The sequence below is a fragment of the Gossypium hirsutum genome, chromosome A13, assembly GCF_007990345.1.
Source record: "Gossypium hirsutum isolate 1008001.06 chromosome A13, Gossypium_hirsutum_v2.1, whole genome shotgun sequence".
Classification (NCBI taxonomy): domain Eukaryota; kingdom Viridiplantae; phylum Streptophyta; class Magnoliopsida; order Malvales; family Malvaceae; genus Gossypium; species Gossypium hirsutum.
The window spans coordinates 78,213,905-78,220,536 of NC_053436.1; positions in this window are offsets into that span (position 1 = coordinate 78,213,905).

The following is a 6,632-nucleotide window of genomic DNA, read 5'->3' on the forward strand; positions in this document are numbered from 1 at the left end:
CCAAACCCCATATTTCTAGGCCCAATTTTTAGGGCGTTATAGCTCTACCCCCTTAAAAAAACTTCATCCTTGAAATTTTCCATCAAGCTATCAGTTGTCTAATACCGACTATTGCACTATGCTACCGCTGCGCGCTCTGATTAAAAATAATTCTTAGTACGACCCAAAACATCTAATTACCAAAGTAAAGAAACATTTATCAAGAACGCATGCAACTCGTAACACACACTTAAATAGAATAAGCTTGGCAATCCTGAGCTCGATGCTCCTTGGACCCACATCTAAAGCATGCTCCTGTCTTCCTATGGCATTCACCCAGATGACGCCCGTTGCAGTTTTTGCAGGTTGGAAAGTTTGGTCGTGTCTTAACGTGTTCCACAGAATAAGGCTCGATCTTCTAAGAACTAGAATCCTTCCTCTTCTTACACTCCAAGCACCCTGCTTGAAGCGTTTCCCGAATTTCCTTAACCTTGGTCTCCAATACTTCTTCTACCACTTTCCTTACTAACTTGCCTCAGTCCCAAGCTCTGAGTTACCGCTACCTGAAGTTGGCAGACTTCGCTTACCCTCAGAATCCATATCAACACTCTACATTATCAGCATGCATAACAATAACTACCAAGATCTCGATTCAAAAATTTTAGTACTTATTCATATATTTTATGCAGAGATAGCATTTTAAAGTTTCTATTTTCACAGAATCATAGCCTAGCTATAGTCTCAGTATTCTAGGGTTTTTAGTATTGCCCTAGTTATATTGTCATGATATGGTCTCAGTTCTATCTATAGTAATATCTTAATACAGTGTAGTATGAGTAACAGAAATACTTACAGACTTGGTGTCGGGGATTCAGTGTGCCACTTCTTCGGTTATCAATATTTCAGAAACCCAGAAAAACTTAAACCATTTTAAGATTGAACCTTAAAACATGTATACCTTGTAAAATATCTTTGAAAATAACTTTCCAAAACTGTTTCCAAAATACCCTAAGTTTAGCAAAATTTTTTGAAAAGCTTTTCGAACCAGATCCACAACCGAATTGTTGCAATCGGGCTCTGATACCACTAAATTTAACACCCCAACCCAAGCTAGACGTTACGGCCAAATCTGGTGTGTCACATCAATAAAAGTTTAGTCACGTTCCTTAGTTACTGCAATTAAGTTGTGGTTTGCGAAAATGTTATTTAAGTTGATTAGAAAACTTCCGGTTAATTTGTGAGCATCCTATTTACTAGACCATGTTTGTCATTTTGATATCCATTTGTTACGAGTGTTTCGTTTAAAAACGTTGTTTAGTTTTACGAAAACCCGCGTAACCTAATTCTATAAGTTTCAAACGAGTATTAATAAAGAAATTTAATAAAACTTAGGAGCGGCCTTATTACAAATTAAGAACCCGAAAACATAAAGGAAATCATCTAAAATAAAAGTGAAGGTATAAACACTAATTTTAAACAGTCCACATGGCCACTCTAAATCCCTCCAGCTCCAAGTCCACCGATCTAAGACTCACCTGCAAAGATGGAAAAAGAAAGGGGTGAGTTTGGAAAACTTAGTGTGTAAAATAACCCAACTAGAGCCTAAATCAGTTCAAGCTTTACTGGGCCTAAGCCCTATTCAGAAATCAGAGTTAACTGGGTCTTAGCCCATATCAATATTAATCTGGGCCATAGCCCCTTACAGTTCCAGAGTATACTGGGCCTAAGCCCTATTCAGAAATCAGAGTTAACTGGGCCTTAACCCATATCAACACAGTTGGGCCTATTTCAATACAGTTGGCCCATAACAAAACAGTCTCATATGATTAATGCATGATAACCCCATCCAACCCTGCACTTGCCTCGTCCATCCCTACACTTCCTGTGGAAAATAAATCACCCACGCCATCCCCACACTTACAGTGTTAGCACTAGTTGCGGCATTAACTATAATCCGCAACAAAGCTGCTTATATTAGAATATGTGGCACAACCACTAGAACGGTCCTCCATAACAAAACCCAACCCCATGCATTTGACATGTATGCAAAATATATATATAATTAACCAGGCATGCTTCAGAAAGACAGTCACATTATAGCGTAAGAGTAGTTATTTACCCTCGAGGGGCATAATCGTAAACTTACCCCTTTAGGGGCATTACGGTAATTCTACCTTACAAAGGTATTTCAGTAATTTTATCAGTCTTTTTAGGGTTTCATGCTCATTTCAGTTATTAACGTGTCTTCAGAATACTTACCAGAAGTTTTTACCGAAATGGGCTCGTTGCCCATTACCCAATTTCAGCCCATCGAAGCCCAAATTCACCGAGGTGCACGAAATTGTGCACTTTGCAATATTACCATTGGAGTTACCAAAATTATCAATACAAACAATCCCACGAGCGCTCGCACGCTCATAAGTTCTCGAAATGCTGGCTTTTCGGCATTTGGGCTTTTCGACTTTTGCCGATGTGACTAAGTCTAGATCCATTCGTTTCGATGTCCTCGCTTCCCACTGCTCCTTGATCGACAGCCTTTATTACACCTTACTCATAACAGAACAATAAACAAAACCAATAACCCCTTAGTCTTAGGCGATAGCCACCCAATGTGAATAGGGGTTTCCGGCATTTTCTTAATTCCCAAAATAATGAACAGAGAGATGAGATCTGAGCACTTACCGAAGATTCACTTGCCAGAAACATTCTTAAGTACCTTCCTATTCCCTATCTGATGTAGATCAAATCCCCAAAATATGAGTAGAGAACAAATCTAATGATTCAGCTTCTAGAACCTATTTTGAGGTATGCTTGATTCGGTTTAAGGAGAAAATAGAAGAATGGGTTACCAAAATAGAAAAGATTATCGGCAGATGAGAGGTTAAGGTTAGAATTTAATATAAAAGAGATGGAAAGAAGTTTTATGAATAAGAGGAAATAATCAGTAATGGATGAGAGAGTTGAGAGTTTTTGGCTCTTGAAAGATTAGAATAAAGAGGGTAAAAGATTCGGCCAAGAGGAACAATCATCTTCCAAGAAAATTCGGGTTTCGGCTTTTAAGGGCAATAGGTTATCTTTAATCAAGAGAAAAGATGAGTAAAAAGAGAAGAGAAGAGAAGAGAAGAGTAGAAGAAGATAGGTTCGATTCTTGATGAAGAAGAGATGAACAAGAAGGAAACAACTCATAAATGCCCAAAATTAAAAGAACAATTTCAGCAGAATTCGTTCCTGACTTAAATTCCATGTTTTGCTCATTGATTCTTGGCCAAATTCAATGTTTGAATTTCATTCAAACTCCTAACCGATCAGCAGCCTTATCAACCACTTCATCATGCTGCTAAGAAGAGTTCCAGTCCAACTCTACTACTCTCCCTCACGCATGCAACAAAAAGGCACTTCGCGCGCACAGCAGCTCGAACCTGGGTCCTCCAGGCACACCCCCACGCTGCTGGCCACTGGAACGCAACCTTGTTTTCGATATAATACTGCCACAATAATTTATAACCCTTACTTGCTTTAGTTCTGGCCCGCTTTAAAAAAAAACAAAATTCGCCCACGCAAGGACTCGAACCTGCACCCTCTCCGCATGCCTAGCACGATGCTGCCACTACGGCACGAGCACTCCTTGTGCTGGATTATGCTCGCAACTCCTCTTAACCCCTATTTTAACCGCAACCTAAATACTAAAAAAAACAACTATTTGCACGCGCCGTGCCTTGAACCCAGGCACCTCCCATGCCCTCCTAGCGTGCTTAGTGACTGGGCCAAGTGCTTGTTTGTGCTAAAACTCAGCCCAAATTATTAATAAGGCCTACCGCCCAGATTCCCTAAGGTAGAATAATTTTTTTCTGCTAGAGTCTTGAATCGAACCCAAGCCTTTTCCCAAACTATAAATCCATCATAATTCACTTAGATTCTACGAAAAATAATTAATAACAATATTGATAATAATTTCCCGTAAAAAGTTAAAACATCAATAATTCTATCTCGGGCCATCTTCTACCCGAACTTGGACTCCAAACCCAATATTTCTAGGCCCAATTTTTGGGGCGTTACATCTAAGCTTTGATAATCTGTTGTAAGAACAAAGGTCTTGCTTTCAATTCAGCTAAAACTAAACCATCATCAGACAGAACAAAATGAGCATTCATCGTATTCAGAGCAAACAATGATTTTCGACTTAAGGCATCAGCAACAACATTTGCTTTTCCCGAATGATAGTCAATTACAAGTTCATTGTCTTTTAGCAGCTCTAACCATCTTCTTTGTCGCAGATTCAGATCTTTCTTAGTCATCAAATACTTCAAACTCTTATGATCAGAGTGCACATGACATTTCTCACCAAACAAGTAATGGCGCCATATCTTTAAAGCAAACACAATCGCAACTAATTCAATAACGTGTTTCAAATAGTTATTTTCATGCAGCTTCAATTGTCTCGAAGCATAGGCAATGATTTTGCCTTCTTGCATTAAAACATATCCTAGACCAATCAACGAAGCATTACTGTATATCACAAATTCTTTACTCGATTCGGGTTCTACCAAAACTGGAGCTTCGGTCAACAAAGTTTTCAACTGATCGAAACTATTCTGACACTTTTCCTACCATTCAAACTTTACATCTTTTTGAAGTAGCTTTGTTAACAGAGTTGCAATTATAGAGAAGCCTTTTACTAACCTTCTGTAATAATCAAAAAGTCCCAAAATACTACAGACTTCAAAGACATTCCTCGGAGGTTTCCAATCCAGAATAGCTAAAATTTTGGTAATATGACCCAAAAAACTAACTTCACATAACCAGAATTCACATTTGCTAAACTTCGCATACAACTGTTTACTTGCAGAATTTGTAGCACTATTATCAGATGCTCAGCATGTTCAGTTTCATCACGTGAATAAATCAATATGTTATCAATGAATACAACAACAATTTGATCTAGATACGGTCTCAAAATTCTATTCATCAAATCCATAAAGATAGCAGGTGCGTTAGTTAATCGAAAAGGCATAACTAAGAATTCATAGTGGTCATACCTCGTTCTGAAAGTAGTTTTCAGAATGCCTGAATATTTCACTAGCAACTGATAATAGCCTGATCTCAAATCTATCTTTGAAAACACAGAAGCTCCTTTCAATTGATCAAACAGATCGTCAATTCGGGGCAGAGGATACTTATTCTTAATAGTCACTTTGTTCAACTGACGATAATCGAAACACATTCTCATCGTACCATCTTTCTTTTTCACAAATAAAATCGAAGCACCCCAAGGTGAGAAACTCGGTCTAGCAAATTTTCTATAGTCAACTCTTGCAACTGAGATTTTAATTCTTTTAATTTAGTTGGAGCCATTCTATACGGAGCTATCGAAATCGGAGTAGTACCAGGTACCAATTCAATGCCAAATTCAACTTCTCTAACAGGAGGTAAACCCGGAAGTTCTTTAGGAAACACATTGAGAAACTGACATACAACAGGCATTAATTCAACTTTTTTTCTGACACTTTCGAATCAATTACATAAGCAAAATAGGCTTCACAACCCTTTTTCATAATACTCAAAGCCTTTATTGAAGATATCACAGTAGGTAATCCATTCAAATCATTAGATTCAATTCGGTCTATTTCATCATTTTTGCATCTCAAATCAATAGTTTTTCGTTTACAATTCACAACAGCATCATGCAAAGTTAACCAATCCATACCCAGGATTATATCAAATTCATCAAAGGGCAATAGCATCAGATCAACTAGAAAACAGTTGTCTCGAAACATTAACGAAAAATTCTTGCAGACTTTATCAACCAAAACACATCTTTTGCCTAGGGGGTTCAAAACTCTAATTACAAATTCAGTAGACTCTACAGGAAAAGTGTTACTATTCACTAAGTTCATGCATCTATACGAATGTGTTGATCTAGGATCTATCAAAGCAATCACAGAAGTATCATAAAGAGTAAATGTACCCGTAATCACATCTGGCGGTGAAGCTTCCTCACGAGCTCGGATAACATAGGCTCTGGCAGGTGCATGAGCCTCGGATCTAACAGCTGTATCTTTTGTCCCTCTCTAACTGCCACTTACATTTCCCATATTTCTGGGAGGTCTACCATGAGAAGCATTGCCACTTGGTCTCGAATTTTGCATACTTTCTTGCTCGACAAATTCAGGGCAATCACGGATAAAATGATCTAATGATCCACATCTGAAACAAGCCCGACCATACAGTCTACAATTACCAGAATTTCCTTTACCACAATGCTTGCACTTAGGGCAATCGGATTTAGCATTTCCGACACTGGCAACGGATGCAGCTGGAGCTTTGAAGTTCGAATGTGATCTAGCACAGTCTCTATTCGAATTCCCCACATTAATCGTTGAATGGCTATTATCATCTTTAAATTTCTTTGATGTAGACTAAAATGATTTGCCCGATGATCTCTTTCGTACTTCTCTAGCTTCAAAATCAGCTTTTCTTTTCTCTTTCCCGAGATCTTCAGTTTTATATGCTCGTTCAACAAGACAACAAATTCTTTGATTTCTAGAATCCTGACTAACAGATAAATATCTTCATTTAAGCCATCCTTGAATGTTTTTCACATTATTTCTTTCGTAGATACATATTCACAAGCATACTGACTTAATCTTATGAAT